The following is a 20,945-nucleotide window of genomic DNA, read 5'->3' on the forward strand; positions in this document are numbered from 1 at the left end:
ATATCATGAGAAGCCAACAAGTAAAGTCACCAAAGACAACATAAGGAAAATTAATTAATGGCATGGAAATTAATGGCAATGAAAGTGGATGAAAAAACAGCTTGCCGCAGGTGGGAAATTATGTAGTTCGAGTAGTAGTAGTAGTAGTAGTAGTAGTTAGTTCTAACAGTAAAATATAAATACACAAGAAAGTGGATGAGAAAACGGTGCCGCGGTAGCTGCATTGGTTAGAGCATCGCGCGCCTATGGCAAGTTTTCTCAACCACTTTCATTGCCATTAATTTGTCATTTCTTTAATTCAATTAGTAAGTAGAAGTAATTTCTCCTCTGTTGTCGTTGTTGTCTCCGCTTGTTTGTTTCCAAGGATATAAACAGAAGTAGTAGTACTGCTGACAAATATATTCTAAAATAAAACACCATCGCTCTTCAAGACAGTAGTCAGTCTGGTGTAGCCACCCGACGGCATGCAGTGGTAAATTCTTGTAGAATATATGCTGTTTCTACCCTGCTTCTAGCTTCAGCTTAAGATAAATTATGACGGCCCGAACAATGAGTTTCTTCCATTGGATGCGGATGACAGTTGGCTTCAATGGGGCTTGCAGAACTTCAGCAATTGACCGAGGTACAACACCCAGGGTAGCAGCGTGTCTTGTGGGATCCCCAAATAGGCCAAATGGTGATGCAGACTGTCACAATGACAATGCTGAAAAATACATTATAGAGCGCATTACTACCGTTATTTCAGAAAAGCTGAGATCAACCATCAAAACTAAGGCATATTTTTCATCTACACTTGCTCATGCTAAAGTAGCTTCAGCATGCCACAAAATACTGAAGTGCTGGCTACAAATACTACAAAAGTGTTGCTTCAAAAATTGTGCGCAGCAAAAAGATCCTGTCGCAGCTGCAAAGTACCACGGGCAACTGATGACCTCGCCCATCATAATCATGCGATTTAAAACAAAAATTATATGACAGCTAAAAGTGAATAAAAAATTAATTTAATTTTATTGACATGGCTGTTTCATGTTTGTGGCTCTAAATAACAGGGTGTCCATTTCGCCATTTTGTGAATGTGGGGACACGTAACATGAATATTTTTACATAGTTTATGAAAATAAGCACCGACTAATTACCGGGTAGGCCAGTCAAGTGCTTCTTCAGCACCCAGCTTCTTTCAGGGAAGCGAGCTGGTGCAATTCCAACAGGCAGGCACCATATCTATCGATGCTTTCAGGTCTGCCAGAAGCCTTACTGTGCAGCACAGGCGTTGATTTTTTTCATCAGCTGGTCCTTCCAAGGCCCACATCCTGCACCAGAATGCCAAAACTTTTATGTAGACAGGGCGCTCACGCGCTAAGTAAATTCAGTATACCTAAACAACGGAAATGAAAAAACGTAGCACAACTAAAAATATGTCGGCATTGCGTGAACTTGAAAGCCCAGCTAATGGAACGTGCATCAGCTGCTACCACATAGCACACTGAAAGAGTTAAGACGAAAAAACAAATGGCGGTGATGAAGTATTGACAAGTGAATTTTCGGAAGAATAAAACATTGCGTAGCGTATATGGGAAGTGAGGAAGCACAGGAAATGCAGGCACCAGTGCTGGTTCGTTGACCATATGTGCTACAAGTTGAGCAAGCCGACTGACCACCACGGCTTCTAAAACAATGTACAGGACTCAAAAGACGCTTGTTTCTTTTTCTACCTGCCGGAGCTACGCACTCAACCATATACGCATTCTGCCACATGTATACTATAACTGCTTCTCCTCTACCGAAAGATTTCATACGCGATACTGGAATGATCGTTGGATGCAGGCGCCGATCTGTACCTTCTACATTATCGTTTAAAAAAGCGAAACCAACAACAGATGGTCGTGCCGAATCTTGCACATGTTCCCATTAGAAAAAAAAATGTTTTCGACAAGCTTATGCTGCCTCGAATATGTTTCAGGTACTAATTAATGCCCGCAGCATGAGCAACTGGAGTCAATCATGCTTGTGTACATCGGAAACGGCTTATCGACAGCGCAGCGGCAACCTCAAGAAAACCGCATTGACATACTGTGCTTCCATGAAAGAATGGCTCACTCACCCATATTTTCTGTCCTGTTGTTGCTTTCAGCAAACTCACAGCACCACTCGGTCTTGAAGGTAAACAAAGCTGCCCATCGGCCGTTCCATCTGTGGCCTCAGAAGTCATTCAGGCTCGGTCACCATACGCACGAGGACAGAATCACCCATCATAACCGCGATTATCAACCGCAACGTCAGTCACCAATGAAACACTAGGAAAAAAAGAGCAGTGGACGAATGCCGGCGCAAATTATCTTGGTTCTCAGCCATGCGCCATGCTCTCAGCTGTTGGGATGCGATTGTTGCCAGACCTCAAACGCAGCTCCCGCTTGTTCTATCAGTAGAACGCTCACAGTGGCAGCGTTGCCGAGCTAAAGTTGTACATTGCGCCGTGTAGTTGTTCGATTAGGAAGACGAATGAACTGAAACACATATTTGTTTTAAATAATGGGACTTTTAATGAGCACACCGAAGAATAGTCTCGATATCAGACGCTTTTCTCGGTCGATACACTTCACTTGAGTCGAGGGCGCATTTTCAAGGCATTCCTTGGCGGAGGAAAGGTGAAGTAGTATTCATGAAACGCAACGGAGCCTTGAGTGAAGGAAGCCCCGTCGCCTCGACTTGGCTGAGTCGAGGAGGAGCTTCAAGTGAAGGCGTGTTTAAGAATACGGGGGTTAGTCTGGAACATTCGATGACTGCTGTATAAAAGCCGACGCGCTTGACCCGCTGATCAGATTTTCGACGATCGCCGACTGTGTTCGCCGCTATCGTTGTGCTTTAAGTGTAGCCTGTTTTGTGGGCCCAGGTTCGCCCAATAAAAGCTAGTTTTGTCTTTCACAGTACTGCTACTGTGTTCTTTGACGTCACGACCACGTGACTACTGGTGGAGGTGCTTTACGTTTATGTACCGGACGCCCCCGACAAGCCGTAATTCAAGCCCGGACCGCAAAGACAACACCAGCGCCGTCCCGGAACATCGAGCAAGCCGCCGTCTTCAACAGCTGCCCCCGAAACACGGACTTTTACCTGAGACCAAGAAGATCGTGTCCAAGGCAATTACAATGGAAGCCCCAGCGTCCCCCGTCGTGCTGCAGCAGCCCAGGGAACCACCGACGTTCCGCGGTTCCACATTTGAGGACCCGGAAAGCTGGATGGAAGCGTATGAGAGGGTCGCTAAGTTTAACAGCTTGGCAAACGAGTACAAGCTGCGACATGTTTATTTCGCATTGGAGGATGCCGCCAGGACGTGGTTCGAGAATCGCGAAGCCACCTTGACAACGTGGGACCTGTTCCGAAGCGGCTTTCTGCAAACATTTACAAGCGTCGTGCGAAAAGAGCGAGCCCAAGCTCTACTGGAGACCAGAGCGCAGCTGCCGAATGAGATGATCGCTATTTTCACTGAGGAAATGAATCGTCTGTTCCGCCACGCCTACCCGGAAATATCCGAGGAGAAGAAAATCCGCCTGCTGATGCGTGGTGTAAAGGAGGAACTTTTCGGCGCAATGATACGAAGCCCACCGACGACCGCAGAAGAGTTCCTTCGCGAGGCCACCAGCATTGAGAAGACACTCGAAATGCGGAACCGGCAATTCAACCACCACACGAGCTCGACAAACTACGCCGGAGTTCACTCACTGGCCACCGACGACCTGCGCGAGACCATCAGGGCAGTCGTACGAGAGGAGCTTCAAAGGATCTTTCCTTCATCGCAACCTCAAGTGGCCACAGTCGACGAAATTGTCAAAGAAGAAGTTCAGCGATCGCTCGGAGTTCCCGAGTTACAACCACAATCATGGCAGCCCCAGCCAGAAGCGATGACCTACGCCGCCGTCGCCCGCCGTCAAGGTCCCCTGCACGACCGCGCCAGGGCCCTGAAACGCCGCAATTCCGTCGACCACCGCCGCCGCCGCCAGCACGCCCATCCGTCGCCCAGCGCAGCTACCCGAGAAAGACAGACATTTGGCGAGCCCCCGACCACCGCCCGCTCTGCTATCACTGCGGAGAAGCCGGCCATGTGTATCGCCGATGCCCTTACCGCGACTTGGGTCTGAGAGGGTTCGCCGTCAACGCGCCGCGTCCACAGCTTGGAGAGCGCCCGCGTGACATCGCCGACTACCTCGCCGCTACTCAATGGAGCCCTCGACGACCGTCCCGTTCGCCGTCACCAGGCCGCTACCTGTCGCCGCGGCGCCGACCATACACCGGCCCATCCCGGGGCCGCTCTGCGAGTCCATATCCGGAAAACTAAAAGCAGCAACCGATGGAGGTGCGGTTGCTGTTCGTCGAACTGACGAAGATCCTCCGCCGCCGACGAAGAAACCATCTCGACGACCTAATGACGACACGCCGCCGTCTCGAAGAAGTGGGGAAGCCAAGACTACACCAACGAAAGACGACTTGACGACGCGTCGTTCCAGCTTCAGTTCAACACGACGCAGCCGTGATCCGACGCCAAGACCAAACTGAAACGCCAGACAAAGAACCACCGACCTCGACGTGCTTCTCGACGGCCACGCAGTCACTGCCTTAGTCGACACAGGGGCCGATTACTCCGTAATGAGTGGACACATCGCCGCCCAGCTGAAGAAGGTTAAGACTGCATGGGAGGGTCCCCAAATTCGGACCGCTGGAGGACACCTGATTACGCCAACTGGAATCTGCACGGCAAGAATTACCGTTCATGACCGGACTTACCCTGCCACCTTCGTTATCCTACAACAGTGTTCGCGAGACGTCATTCTCGGCATGGACTTCCTGAAACAACACGGCGCAATCATTGACCTGAAGTCGAAGTCCATAACGCTGTCGGAAGATCGAGCGATACCACCGGAGAGCTCTAGTAGTCACTGTGCCTTAAGTGTGCTCGAAAGTCAAGTCAGCATCCCGCCTCGCTCCAGCATTGTCATTTCCGTAGGCACCAAAACGCCTGCCGACGTAGAAGGCGTCATCGAGGGTGACCAACGTCTACTGCTAGACCGTGAAATTTGCTTCGCAAGAGGGATCGCTCGACTGCATGGAGGAAAAACTGAAGTGTTGCTGACAAACTTCAGCCAGGAGTTCAAGCACATCAGCAAGGGCACGACGATCGCGTACATCGATGAAATTTTGGAAACCAGTAATGCGTTTGTCCTGTCGGATTCCGCCGCATCTACCCCGACGACCATGGTTCCCGAACAAGACTACGACATTAACCCAAGTCTCTCCGTGATTAAGCAACAGCAGCTCAAAAGTCTGCTCCAACGATACAAAGGCTGCTCTTCGACGTCTTCGAGGATTCGACAAACACCAGTCGCCAAGCATCGCATAATAACCGAGGAAAGCGCTCGACCACTCCGCCAGTGCCCTTACCGAGTTTCGCCGCGAGAACGTGAAGCTATAAGACAACAAGTTGACGAAATGCTGCGCGACGACATCATCCAGCCGTCGAAAAGCCCGTGGGCGTCCCCTGTTGTGTTGGTGAAGAAAAAGGACGGCACCTTACGTTTCTGCGTCGATTACCGTCGACTGAACAAAATCACAAAGAAGGATGTATACACCCTACCACGGATAGATGACGCATTAGATCGGCTCTGCAACGCAAAATACTTCTCGTCGATGGATCTCAAGTCTGGCTACTGGCAAATAGAAGTCGACGAGAGAGATCGCGAAAAGACCGCCTACATCACGCCAGACGGCCTCTACAAGTTCAAGGTCATGCCATTCGGACTCTGCTCGGCGCCTGCAACATTCCAGCGCGTCATGGACACGGTGTTAGCTGGATTGAAGTGGCAGACATGTCTTGTTTACTTGGATGACGTCGTCGTCTTCGCCGAAAATTTCGACGATCACCTTAGGCGGCTTGCAACAGTACTAGAGGCCATCAAGTCATCAGGGCTCACTCTGAAGCCAGAAAAGTGCCGCTTCGCTTACGATGAGCTTCTGTTCCTAGGCCATGTCATCAGCAAGTATGGAGTTCGCCCCGACCCGCAGAAGACAGCTGCCATTGCAAAGTTCCCGCAGCCCATCCACAAGAAGGCAGTACGTAGATTTCTTGGCATGTGTGCCTACTACAGGCGATTCGTCAAGGACTTTTCACGTATCGCTGAGCCGCTGACACAGCTAACTAAATGTGGCGTCGAGTTCAAGTGGGAAACGCCGCAGGCCGACGCATTTCATGAACTCAAACGACGCATGCAGTCGCCGCCCGTACTTGCGCACTTCGACGAGCACGCCGATAGCGAAATCCACACTGACGCCAGTAGCCTAGGCCTCGGTGCCGTCCTAGTCCAGATGAAAGAAGGAGTTGAAAGGGTGATATCGTATGCTAGCCGGTCGCTGTCAAAAGCGGAAGACAATTATTCTACAAGCGAAAAGGAATGCCTCGCCATCGTTTAGGCTACAGCGAAATTTCGCCCGTACCTATATGGCAGGCCATTTAAAGTCGTCAGCGACCATCACGCTTTGTGTTGGCTAGCGAATTTAAAGGATCCTTCAGGACGGCTGGCGCGGTGGACCCTGAGACTGCAAGAATATGATATCACTGTAACCTATAAGTCCGGGCGAAAACACTCTGATGCCGATTGCCTATCACGCGCCCCCATTGACTCGCCGCCGCAAGATGACGAAGATGACGACGCCTTCCTCGGCATTTTAAGCGCAGAAGACTTCGCTGAACAGCAGCGAGCAGACCCGGAGTTGAAAAACCTCATCGAGTATTTGGAAGGGCACACCGACGTTGTCCCTAGGGCATTTAAGCGAGGATTATCTTCGTTCTCGCTTCAAAACAACCTACTCGTAAAGAAGAACTTCTCACCAGTCCGCGCCAACTACCTTCTTGTTGTCCCGTCAGGACTGCGTCCAGAAGTATTGCACGCCCTACACGACGATCCAACCGTTGGGCAACTTGGATTCTCCCGGACGCTGTCGAGGATACGGGAGAGGTAATATTGGCCGCGCCTGACCGCCGACGTTGCCCGTTATGTCAGAACATGCCGAGACTGTCAGCGACGCAAGACACCACCGGCAAGACCAGCCGGATTACTACAGCCAATCGAGCCTCCTTGCCGACCATTCCAGCAGATCGGGATGGACTTGTTGGGACCCTTTCCGACGTCAACAACCGGAAATAAGTGGATCGTCGTGGCGACGGACTACCTCACCCGCTTCGCTGAAACTAAAGCACTGCCGAAAGGTAGCGCCACCGAAGTAGCGAAATTCTTTGTCGAAAACATCCAGCTGCGACATGGCGCCCCAGAAGTCCTCATCGCCGACAGAGGAACGGCCTTTACAGTGGAGCTCACCCAAGCCATTCTGCAATACAGTCAGACAAGGCACAGGAGGACAACTGCCTACCACCCACAAACGAATGGTCTTACGGAGCGGCTGAATAAGACCCTCGCCGACATGCTAGCAATGTACGTCGACGTCGAACACAAGACATGGGATGCGGTCCTGCCGTACGTAACATTCGCTTACAACACGGCGGTGCAAGAAACAACACAGAACACGCCGTTCAAGTTGGTTTACGGCAGGAACCCGTCGACGACGCTCAACGCCATGCGGCCGCACGTAACTGACGAAGAGAATCTTGACGTCGCTACCTATCTCCAGCGCGCCGAAGAAGCCCGACAGCTCGCCCGCCTGCGAATCAAGAACCAGCAGAGGACCGACAGCCGACACTACAACCTCCGACGACGCTTCGTCGAGTACCAGCCCGGCGACCGCGTTTGGGTATGGACCCCGATACGCCGACGAGGACTGAGTGAGAAACATTTGCGACGCTATTTCGGACCCTACAAGGTCATCCGACGTATTGGCGCACTTGACTATGAGGTCGTGCCAGACGGCATTTCGCATTCACAGCGACGTCGCGCATGACCTGAAGTGGTCCACGTGGTGCGTCTTAAACATTTTACGGACGCTAACGAACTTTCCTTATTTTGTTTTTTTTTCTTTGCTATGAGTGCTTATTTATTACTTTCGTTTGTTTGCAGCATCGGGTAGATGCCTTTTAAGAGGGGGGTATTGACACGTGTACTTGTCTTTATCGGGCGACAAGTTTTGCCGCCTAACAAATGTTATCGCACAGCGCGGGACGCGCCTGCATGTATCCGAAGTTTCTGGAAAGTTATCGATGCTTCTATCCGCTGTCTCTTGTCGCCGAACCTTGTGTTATCTGATTTCATCGCTTGATACGAATGGTGTAGAACATTTTAGAAGGCATGCGGGTCTCAACATTTAGTCTGGAACATTCGATGACTGCTGTATAAAAGCCGATGCGCTTGACCCGCTGATCAGATTTTCGACAATCACCGACTTTGTTCGCCGCTATCGTTGTGCTTTAAGTGTAGCCTGTTTTGTGGGCACAGGTTCGCCCAATAAAAGTTAGTTTTGTCTTTCACAGTACTGCTACTGTGGTCTTTGACGTCACGACCACGTGACAATATGATGCATTTATGGTGACTCCCTATGCGCTACACCCTTCCTCGTCAAGGAGCATATTTCTCAACCCATCCTGATTTCCTTCTGTTATCAGACAGTAATCAATGGTCGAATGTCGGTTTCTCACTTCCTACGTGATCAGCCCATCACACATAGACTCTGTATGCACGATAACAAGCCTATGTTTCTACACAAAGATCTAGCATTTACTCCCCTTGTCGGTATAGCCATCTAGATCCTGTATGTGGGCATTCACGTCACCTAATGGGATAATTACTTAGGGTCAGCACACTTAGGGTCAGTAATAACACTTAGGGTCAGCACTCAGGCATTCCACTAACTCTTGATTCTTTGTGCAATTATTTTCTGTCCACAAATATGTGACGCCCAGAAAAGTTATATTTCACCTCATGGTAGTTGATAAATAAGGATGCTCTTGACATTTTCAATTTACTCTTTTCTGTTTTGCTCCCTGATGGATGAGCATTCCGACTCCCCCTCCCTTTCTTTCCGGCTTAGTTCTGTTGCACCCTTCCTAAACGTAATTTTCAATCAGTGGCGGCTGTTTCGAGTCTCTGAGGCGCGTTTCTGTAACCGCATACACCCCTGTTTGTTCTCTATTTAACTGCTTCTTCATCTCTGCCCATTTTTCCTTTCTTCTCCCGCCCTGCATGAAAATGTACCCTATAGCACGGTGGGTTCCGTTTCTTGATTTTCTCCTTCTTTTATTGACGGGGATGCTATTCAGAGGTTTCCCTAGGGGACCTCCTTCATTACTACTTACTCTGCCCTCCTGAGCGTCCGTAAACAACCTAAATAAGCAATAGTGTGACCAGGGAGCCACCAGCCCACTTCTCCTCCAAGCCTGTAATTGAAGTGGATCCGGTATTGTTCAAAACCACCTCACATCACTTTCCAATTTACTTCAACAACCTCGAAACATTTCTCTCGGCTCACTTGCTCATTAGCAGCCACTACGTCTCCTTGTACGGGAGTGTCTCGTACAGGCGCCTAAGGCACCGTGCAAACCACGATCTGCAGCTGAGGGGACAGCTCGTGCAAGTCGTCTGCTCCTTTTGCCAAGCACAGGACTGATCCTGTCCCGTTCTTGTTTAGGACGTCATTTAGCCCATCTGCTACTATGCCAACGTTGCGCAATTGGGTATCTTTCGCTAGCTTTGCTTTTGCTCGCTCCGTGACACGACCAAGTGGCCGCCCTGGAAATGTCCCTACCGCCACTCTTTTATCGCCTTTCTTCTGAATAGCTAGCCTGGTTTGAGTCACTGACGATAATCACCATTTCACTCCCTCCTACGTGTACCTGCTTCCCTTTGTCCTTCCCCGCGTTATTTGGACTTGATAGAGGACATTGAGTCCTGCGCTTCTGCTTTTTTTTGTAGGGCAGCCTTAAGGTAGGCGTCACATTTTCCAGCTATCCCCTCCTCACTTTTCACACATTGCACGTGCTTTGCTGACAACCCCTCTCCTGTGTTGTTGCGAGACTGCATTCCATTGAAACGACCATTCTAATTCGCAATGGTGACCCAGTTCAGCTATTGCTCGGCTTGTTGAAGTCTTTTTTTCACTACCTTCCGTGCATCACGCTCAATATTTAGCTCATTTTTGACCTCTTAAACCTGTGTGACAAGCTCATCCTGGAAAGCCTCCATTTTCTTCAGTCTAGCATCGACATAACTGTGTCTATTCCCTCTCAATTCTCTTCCACCCCTCTTCTGCCTTGAGGGACTCCCCGTACACTGCACGGTTTCCGAGCTTTCATGCCATGGATTCACGGCTTTTTTAAATGCGAATACCGAGGCTTTAGAACACGTACCTTCTAGCAAAAACCGATACACAGAGGATCTAAATCATTAAAATGCTGCGAAGTAATTATCACCAATGATTTCGAAGAAATCAATGCTGCACGACGGACTTAGGGGATGACACGTGTTCGCACGTGCCAAACCAGGCGTCCCAGCTTTCACTTTCCTACTAAAGCAATATTCCTGATACTAAAGCACACGCAGTAAAACCAATAGGTATTAGTCTTGAGACTTCCAAGCTACTATTAAGAGGTTATAAAGACTTAACTTCCCACGCAGTTGCACGTGTTAAATCACGTGGCGAAAAAGGAGGCTCTGGCTATCGTGCGAAACCAAATATTCACGAAACACAACCACGCACACGAAACAAAGAGCAAAAGAAACGAAAACTACCCCATTACTATTAAAACGCTAAAAAAATTTGCGAATAGTTAAACAGAAGCAAGCTCAAAGCATGCACGAAAACTTATGAGTTCGTTGCCGCCAGGTAGCCCTGGAAAAACGCTTCCATCCGCCACAAAATGTCGCGCCGACTTTTAACTCGCAGCGCACCTTGCGGAATCGGAGAAATGCACCATCCTCCAATATGGTTACCGCACGACGCGGAATCTCGGAGGCCGTGATTTCATTGTCATTTCTTTTATTATTTCTTTTTTGTGACCAGTATCCTGGCATGAGTTTCATGCAAGCGCTTGTGCCACCGCATATACGTAGCGACGACGAGCGCACAAAGGTGTTTCACATTGTTAGTTTTATTTAAAGTCACATTCGTTATATGTCAAGTGGTAATTTAGCGCAACGATCATGCTAACTGTTCATATATAAGCACAACTTTATTGTTTGTGATATTGTATTTCTAATAGCCCACACCAAAAGGAGTATCGCAAAAAAACTGCGATGTTCTTTCATTATTCATGAGCTTACTGGAGAGCCAAGAACACGAAAATAGCAGACAATTTATTGCCGCAGGATTGTGACAAAATTGGCAGGCGCATGAAAACAGGATGAAACTGTGAAATGCAAGTAATCGAGAATACTCGGAAATTATGGCGTGACGGCAATAAACTTTACACATGCCTAACGACACGCACAAGACGTGTTGCAATTATCCAGTGAATGCAAAAGAACTGCACAGACAAGCCATCAATTAATTTACTCCAAATGGGATTGCTTTGGAAGGTATTCTAAGAATGAGAGTGGATTAATGTAGAAAAATTATGTGAATAGTCGCGTGCCAAAACAAAATGTCTACAAAGTAATTGGGCACCCACCAACATTATCATCTCGAATGTGTAATCCAGTGAGCCCCTCATTAAACAGCTGCAAGATATTGGCATCTGAGCCAATTAAGCACTTCGACTGTGTTGGCGGTCTTCGCCAGCTGTCTTCGAAGCCTTGCAATCGTCTTCTGATACTTGGAATGCTGTAAAGCAGTGATTTGGGCTTGTTGGTAAGACATCGTGAGGCTTATAGGCTAAACCATCAATTTCCCTTTCCCACAAAGAGTTATCGTACCTGCGCAATAGTGTGTAAAGGCTTTTTTTGTAAACAGCTCATGTATGATGTACGCGAAAAAGTTGTATATATGTAAGGGTCCCTTGCTCGAAATAAAGATTGTTGCAAGTTAGCGCCTGTGTGTGTCACGTCTCACCTCCGTCCTTGTTTTTTTAATGCGCTATAAACCTCACGCTGATACTTGGAAGTTTTCCCTCGAATATGCATGATGTCCTTTGGCTGTAGAGTGTATTTTGAGGAATAGTGGAGATTCCTGTAATACGTAGAATGACAGGCACAATGTAAGCAATACTGGAGGCTTCAAGCCCCTTGAATATAGATTTTATGTTCCTTCGTGTAAGCCATACTTGAGGCTTCAAAGCTTACGAATGTAGATGCTACGTTCGTTCTTGTTTTGCATATATTTCTGGTCTATGGTCAAAGAAACCTTGTAATGGATGCTAAGAAACAAGAAGCTTTCTACGTTAGGGACACCACACACAACTAAAACATGAGAACATATACCTTCAGCCCAAAGCAATACAGCTAACAAACTACTAGCAGCCTACTACAGAGGGTGAGAGGGCGCGCATTATTGCCATACTGCAAACACAGCACGTCTACCCCTTTAAAAATAGCCACATTTCTTTTGCAAAACTGATGGACCCTAATTTTTCAGAAGCCGCTGCGCGTAACCTTCTTGAATAAATCAAAATAAAGCTTTCTGCACTGAACGGCACGTGTTCAAAGGCCGCATTTCTTTACGAACCATTTTATTTTATTTTCTTACTTCGTCTTTCTTTCAAACGTGCCTCGTAGCTTGGACGCTGCCGCGTCGGTGGTATCGCTGGCATCGCCGCTCGTCCCTATGCATGATAAAAAAAAAATGCGAAATGAAATTAAACATTCCATATAGGCAGGAGCTGTATACGTCTTCAAGGCCTCCATGCCCACCTCCGTCAGTTGTTCATGCGGCTAACAGTGACATAACGAAATGCGAAGAGAATAAGTCGTTACCACCATTCAATTTGGCAGTAGCAGCGACGGCTTACAGACGCGTCATAACCAACTTGAACTACCTTTCGCAGGAGGAGGACAAGCTCGCTGCCAGCATATTGTAAGGGACCCGGAACATATCTGCCTTCGTGCATTGCCAATCCTGAAGAAAGCCCAGTAGTTCAAGTGCAACAGGACTCACGCCTGCTGCCAACTCTTTTCGCTGACCGGAAACTACTCCTGGTCTTATCGGCTTCATCGAGGGGCGGCATTCCTGTGTGCCGTATTCACTTTGGCAGCAGCAGCGGCGGCATACAGACGCGTCATAACCAACTTGATCTACCTTTCGCAGGTTGGTGGTAATGCCCTTCCTATTTGTGAAAATATTACGCTGCGCCGTCGCTGTTGCTGCAACAAGTGTATTGCTTATTGCCTGCTTGTCGCCAAATTTCTGTTCGCCGTGATATTCGCGGTTCGCTGGTGCTCTCTGTTCTTTGAATTATGGCAAACACTAGTACTCTCGGGGACGTTCTCACGGCTTTTGGCGAACAGCAACCGAATAGCATAAAAGAGGTTGTGAAAGTGTTAACCAACGTACTAAAAAAAATTAAATTAAATTAAGGGGTTTTACGTGCCAAAACCACTTACTGAATATGAGGCACGCCGTAGTGGAGTACTCCGGAAATTTCGACCACCTGCTGTTCTTTCACGTGCACCTAAATCTAAGTACACCGGTGTTTTCGCATTTCGCCCCCATCGAAATGCGGCCCCAGTGGCCGGGATTCGGTCCCGCGATCTCATGCCCAGCAGCCTAACACCATAGCCACTGAGCCACCACGGCGGGTAACCGACGTACTAGCGAAGCTTGACAAGTTCGCAACTGACGTGAAGAATGAAATTGCTGCCGTGTGAACATCAAACACTGATATCCATCCTGAACTAGAGGGAATACGAGTGGCTATGGGTTTCATGAATGAAAGTTTTGAGCAGTTCAAGAAGGATGTCGTGGAGCTCCGTCGCGAGGTGACCGAAGTGAAAACACAGAATTCTCAATGTCAGTATGAAATTAAGCAGATGCAGAAGGCACTAGTGGAAGCTAAGAAAGAAATTATCGAGCTAAAGCAATGCAGCAGGAGCCAGAACGTAGAAATAAAAGGCATACCAGTGGTGTCTGATGAGAATCTGCGCAAGTCAGCGAAAAAAATAGCAACATTTGTGGGTGTCGACGTCTTCGAAGACGACAATGACGTTTTGCACGTTTTCTCTGCAGCTAGAAAGGCAAGGCCTACCACAAGAATTCGTGGTTTCGAAGAAAGCAATCCGGTGTAAGGTAATGAGCATCGCTGTATTCAGATCAGAATACTGTTGAGCAAAGCACGCCAACTGCGCCTAGAGAAAAAATGGAAGTTTGCCTGGGTTTCGCAAGGAAAGATAGAAACCTCAACTTTGTTTAGAATTGAGAGTAATAGCGACCTGGGTCAAATTGTACAGATTTTTTTCTCTGTTCGTATCTGCTTGTTGTCCTTCTGTTTCATCCTGACTTTAAGATGGGATCAAGCTGATCAATAAATAAAACACCAAGACGTGTTCTCAGTTTTTCATAGCAATGTGCGCAGTATAAAAAAAAACTGAACTTACTGAGTGCAAAGCCTATGAAAGCACACATTTCTTTTCGACTTGATCGCAATTACGGAAACCTGGCTCAAAGATAAAGAATGACCATTTATACCAGGCGACAAACTTTCCTCTCTGCCCAGAGTTTCAAGGGCACGAGGAGGTGGTGTTGCCTTCTTTTTTAAAGAAAGTATTGCTTTTGAAGTCATTCCTGCCCTTACTATAAGTGACCCTACAATTCAGGCACTTTTTATCAAAATTGACTGTGGTATAACAGTCGGTGTGGTGTACCGGCCTCCCAGTTCTGCTGTTTGTTTTTATTGAGAAACTTAAATCAATTATAGAAATCTAAACCTCTAAAGAAAGTAACCGTGTTGTAGTTGTAGGAGACGTTAATATAGACGTTTCTGGAGAAACTAACAATTACACCTCACTTCCACAGTCATATAACATATGCAATCTTATAACAGAGCCAACGCGTATCACAGGCAGTTCTAGCACTTTAATAGATCAAGCGCTTACGAACATCACATGTAACAGATGGGGCGGAACTTACCTAGATCCAATAGCCGATCACATGCCCATATTTGTTGCTGTCAAAATCGAAGGAAAGATAGCTGCCAACATATTTGGTCATGAAATGCAGAAAAAGATTGACTATCAATTAGTTCGCGAGAACCTGCCGCAAGTAAGCTTCTTGGATACATATGATACCGACATAAACAAAGAATATACAAACTTTTTTACAGTTGTCCAGAGTGCCGTCATGCAGTGCACCACATACAAGTTCTCTGGTCGATATGTTGCACCTATATGCCCATGGATGACTCGCGACACCCTACGCATAATAAAAGAGAAAGAAAAATGGCATGATAGTGGAAACGTACTAAAATCAATAATTATTCTCTAAGCCAGTTTAAGCGTTTCAGGAATCTGTCGGTGTCTCTAATGCGTAAAAGAAAAGAAGAATACCACTATTCTCTTATCATTAATGCTCAGTGCAACTCAGGTAAAATTTGAATATTGTAGCAGGTGCAGTAGGGCTTCGTTCAGAGCAGCGTAAATTTCCTGATGCACTTCACCAGGAAACAGTTGATGAATTTAACGAGTATTTTGTAAATATAGGACCGGAACTAGCAAACCAACTTCCTCAAGTCACCGAATGTACGCAGTCTATGCAATCAGTGGTGAATAATATGGTAACTGAGGATATCACAGTGGATGAAATAATAGCATTTGTTAATGGACTAAGAACTAAGGCAGCTGGGCTTCACCAAATACCTTTAAACTAACTAAGGACTGCGTTGACATATTAGCGGGTCCCCTTTTTCACCTATTTAATCATTCCCTTGATTCCGAAATAAATCCTTCAGAATTAAAAATAGCAAAAGTAATTCCGATTTATAAGGACGGAGATCGCTCTAATCCATCATGTTATCGGCCGATTTCAATTAATAGTGTTATCAACACAGTGTTTTAAAAGTTACTCTCTGTGCACATAAACAAATTCATATCCATATATAATATACTGAGCCGCCACCAACACGGTTTCAGACCTCAGAAATCCACTTTTTCCACTGTTTTCACCCTGATGCACCTACCTAATACGGCTGTCCAGCAGAAAAAAAAATTGCGGTCATTGTGTAACTCGACATAAAAAAGGCCTTCGATACAGCTGACCATCAGATATTACTAACACGATTAACAATCTAGGGTTTAGGGTCAAAATCCTGAACCTGCTTCGAAGCTACCTGAGTAGCCGCAAACAGCAAGTTTTACTTAAAAATTATACGTCTGCTTTACAAACTGTACTAACTGGCGTGCCACAGGGTTCCGTTCTTGGTCCCATGCTTTTCTCACTTTACGTAAATGATTTCCCTGCAACGCTTAGGCATTCAAAGGCTTTGATGTATGCTGACGACACCGCTCTTCTATTTACTGGAGACAGTCTGCTCGATATAGAGGATAAAATAAATGCGAGTTAGATAATGTTTTTAAGTGGTTCACGTCCAATGAACTGACCCTTAATCTTAGTAAGACTAAGTATGCAGTTTTTCATTCCAAGACGAAGAAGCTCAATACTGAAATACGGGACATATCTTTACGAGGCACAAAACTACAAGTTGCACTGGACGCACTGGAAAACTCACATTAAACACCTTTGTTCCAAGCTTGCTTACAGATGTTGTATTCTTCTTAAGGCTCCTGTATGTTTCGGATATCCTGTCCTACTTATTCTGTACTTCTCCTTCATTCAGAGTCACATATCGTATTATATTGACTTATGGGGAAACACTTTTATAACTTACCTTGAGCCTGTATTCTGTCTGCAAAAACGCGCATTAAGAATTATCACCTCTTCTAGGTGTACCCAATCCAGTACGTACTTGTAAAGCTCATTGCACACGTTGCCAGTGCATGCATTGTATGAAATGAAAATTGCTGAGGTAATTCATAGTATTATCGAACAATAATCCACTTCCAATTAGCTTGTTTCAAATCCTGTTACGAAATAAAAGAAGTGCAAGTAATCACTGTTTTGTACTCTACTTGAAAAGGCTCCAGGAATTTAACGGCATACTTATTTGGAATTCTCTGCCAATACATATAAACGAAGCCCGTAACTTTAGGTCTGCTGTGAGAAAATAATTTTTCAAAAAATACTGTCGATCAAAAGACACTACTTTATATTTCCACTCCTGTCTAAGTTGCACGTGTCAATGGCTCAAGTTGTGCATGTCAATTTCATTGTTATGCATCATGTCTGTTTTATTGCTCGCGCGCGTTAAGGATAAAAGAACACTGAGTTATATTTACTGCCGCGTCTGAGTTATTTAGGTTAAAATTACTATCATGTATTATGTCTGCTGCGTTTGTGTGCTCGCGTGCTGCGTTTTATATCCTAAGTTCACTATGGACCCGGGACTAGCTAATGGCTATCCCTTACAAAATGTTTTATACGAAGTCCATAGACACTCTATAGACATTTGTCTATGAAGTCTATAGGCTGTCTATAGACATTTCTTTAGACTAGTCTATAGACCTATAGCCATACACATTTATATACTAGTCTATAAAAAGTCTGAGTCTATAGACTGTCTATAGACTTATGGCCATACACTTTTTTAGACTAGTCTATATAAAGCCTGAGTCTATAGATTGTCTATACACTGTCTATAGACAGTCTATAGACTTATGGGCATACTTTTTATAGATTAGTCTATAAAAAGTCGGAGTCTATAGACTGTCTATAGACTTATGGCCGTACACTTTTTTTATAGACCAGCCTATAAAAAGCCTGAGTCTGTAGACAATCTATAGACAGTCTAGAGACTGTCTATAGGTCGAGTGCGAACGGCGATTCGCACCTATTGAATTCGTTGGGATCGTAGCTGCAACTGTTTGGCAGGTCGGAAGAGCTGGTGCAGATGACATTGTCCCCTGAAGGAACGTCCGGCGCGGTCACGAGTCAGCTGAGCGTCGGTTCTTCGGTGCTTTCGTTCGCGAAGCGGGCGGGACAGCTGTGCCTTGCGCGTCTTTCCCGCTGGTCTGCATCTCGTGACGTCACGTGAAGTTGGCTCTGCTTCGCTGTCAGCTTTCGGTTTCGTTTTTGGGTATTATGCTTATTTAAAGTTATTTTCGAAAATGTGGAACAATTCTACTATCACACGCGTTGTAGGGGGAGTAGGGGGGCCTAAATACTCCATTTCCTTGACACGGTCAGATATCGTTGCAGTTATCGTCGCTCTTTAAGGAACAGGCATAAGCTGAAGTCAGCTTATGTATAGTAGAAGCATTTAGGAAAAGGATAGGAGTTGCCTCTGTACTTCACTGGGGACAAGATAGGCTGATCACAGCGGAGATAATGATGTTACTAGTTTGCAATGTGAGATTTAAATTTAACCAATTCCTCTTTTCATCGAAATAGCTACCCGTGCAGTGCCTAGAAAACACCCGTCTCTCGAGAGGGTCTGCAAGGGCAACACAAGTTGTCTGCTCACTAGTTTCGAATTAGAGGTACCATGCAACGTAAAATCAACTAGTTACATATCACGTCTTACTTCAATACATACATAATGAATAAACATTTATGAAAAACGTAATCAGTGTTGCTCCGATCGCCCAATATCCTACACAACTTACCTCAATGTTTACTTTGTATTGTGTGTTACACAGTAAATATAACGTCCTGAACATAGCATAAAAATATTTTTATACGTTTAGGAAAGACAGCAACGCAATCAGTCTATCTCTTCACTCCCTCTGTCTATACATCACGCCATACATTCTTTCTTTGTCTTTCTTTTTGCAGAGTAAACGTCCCACTGATGGATATATACCAGTGTGCAATCGCTTTCAACTGCGCAGCTCGCAAGCCCATGAATCCGTCGAGACCCGCCGTGGTTGCTCAGTGGCTATGGTGTTAGGCTGCTGAGCACGAGGTCGCGGGATCGAATCCCGGCCACGGCGGCCGCATTTCGATGGGGGCGAAATGCGAAAACACCCATGTACTTAGATTTAGGTGCACGTTAAAGAACCCCAGGTGGTCAAAATTTCCGGAGTCCCCCACTACGGCGTGCCTCATAATCAGAAAGTGGTTTTGGCACGTAAAACCCCAGATATTATTATTATTATGAATCCGTCGAAGCGATGCCATTTCTGGAAATGAGAAGCATTGGGCACACGTGTTCTTCACTCAGCGTTGTACGAAGCATGACATTAGGCGTAGAAGAATTTCGCCCCTTAAGGCCGCCAGCATAAATCTGCGCCATATACCCAATGCTCGTTTTAACGGTTTCGAAATGAGGAACAAATAAACAATTCCTACAAAACTTGTGACAACACAACTCTAACTTCATGACATATTAGTAAAAGATGACTTGTGATAATAATTTTCTTTTTATATAGATATATATATTTATTTTTCTTCTGTCCCTGTTAATATTTTACAGCATTGCGTGTTCCCCATGCTACCACCAGCGTGTTGTACTAACACGCTGTTTTTCCCCTATGAAGACATGTCCGCGTTGCATGTTCCGCACACTACAACCCCACTTTTGTGTTCAAAGTTCTCTTTTTTCTTTTGTTGTTTTTTATCCAGTTTTTTTCCTGACTAACATAACCTTTGTATGATGTAGCCTGCTACTGTTGCCACAATTGTACTAACCCCCATTTATTTCCTATTTAGGGGGTCCCCTCAACAGTTTTTGCTTAGGGACCTCCGATTGTGCATTTATACGTCACTTGTTTGTACTACTTTTCGTACACACCGATAAAAGTAAATTCAACTTCAACTTCAAGTTTGACATCGTGACGCCATAGGTCATCTGTGAGGGAAAAATAAGCACGATGACACAACAGCGAATAAACAACATCGTTGGCATTTGACGGCAAAAATATATCGAGATCATAGCTTGCTACTTCATTTAACGTTGATGCATTTCTATGTCGCCATGCTTAAGAGGTTCGGTTGACATTTAAACAAGCGCAAGGAAAGCAATGCTTTTGAAAGCTGTTGGAAATTGATGTGTATATCGAATCTGCTTTTGCTCAGCAGAAGTGCTTGGCATACCATGAACAAGGGGTGCGGTCATTCGGCCAGATAGCGGCTTTGCAGCACGTGGCGAGACCTAATCTCAAAAGTGCTTAGTCGCTCACCGGGTTGACTCTTATTCATGCGTATTGTTAGTGACAAATGGAACAGCTCGACCTTGGGCCACATCGCAGTCAACCAATGCAAAATATAGGTTAAAGGGCTTTTCCTAAAGATTTGTTAGTTTAGCCTCTTCCAAGTTGTGGTACACCTCCGTAATTTTGGAATGAATGAAACCGTCGAAAAAGAAAATTACAGATGTGATGAACTGATTCAAGAAATAAAGCTACTGCAGACACAAATAAATATTCTGCTTGTTGCGGAACTATTTAAGCTTTGTGCAGCAGCATAGCCTAAAACAATGGAAGGTTTTGACGTGGATAGGGAGACGGTACTGATTTAAGAGGAGTTATTGGCGGGCGATTCCACACACATCTTCTTTTGGAGCAATTTACCGCTGCATTTGCCTCTCATCAAATGTACGGAGCTTGGTTATGCATCGTGATGTAAAGGCATGGGCAATGACGCATCTTAGCTCCTTCACCGCCCATTCAGTTGTAGCATCATAGTGAGTATACGGTCCAGACGAGTTCAACTATCGACGAACTTAATAAAAAGCAATGCTAGGTGCGCAAACAGTGCTTGAATAGGTGGTTTATGCGCTTTGGCGAACACAAGGCTGGCAAAGTTAAGATATCAATGGTGAGGTGACTGTAAAATTGGGACATATATGTGCCAAAACCACCATCTGATTATGAGGCACGCCATAGTGAGGGACCCTGGAATAATTTGGACGAAATGGGTTTCTTTAACGTGCACCTACATCTAAGTACATGGTTGATTTTGCGTTTGGCCTCCATCGGAATGCGGCCGCCATGGCCGCGACCTGATCCCGCGACCTCGTTCTTAGAAGCCCAACC

At 46.0% G+C, this 20,945-nt stretch overlaps 1 long non-coding RNA gene across 1 annotated transcript; it reads right to left on the reverse strand.

The window, feature by feature from the left end:
* Window positions 1-384: 384 nt before the first annotated feature.
* Window positions 385-2,281, reverse strand: LOC139059323 (uncharacterized). Its single transcript, XR_011514088.1, has 3 exons — window positions 2,102-2,281; window positions 1,137-1,310; window positions 385-703 (listed from the first exon to the last, which is right to left on the reverse strand). It is a non-coding gene; the product is annotated as an uncharacterized lncRNA (long non-coding RNA).
* Between the last annotated feature and the right edge of the window lie 18,664 nt (window positions 2,282-20,945).

Source organism: Dermacentor albipictus, chromosome 1 (genome assembly GCF_038994185.2).
Source record: "Dermacentor albipictus isolate Rhodes 1998 colony chromosome 1, USDA_Dalb.pri_finalv2, whole genome shotgun sequence".
NCBI classification, from domain to species: domain Eukaryota; kingdom Metazoa; phylum Arthropoda; class Arachnida; order Ixodida; family Ixodidae; genus Dermacentor; species Dermacentor albipictus.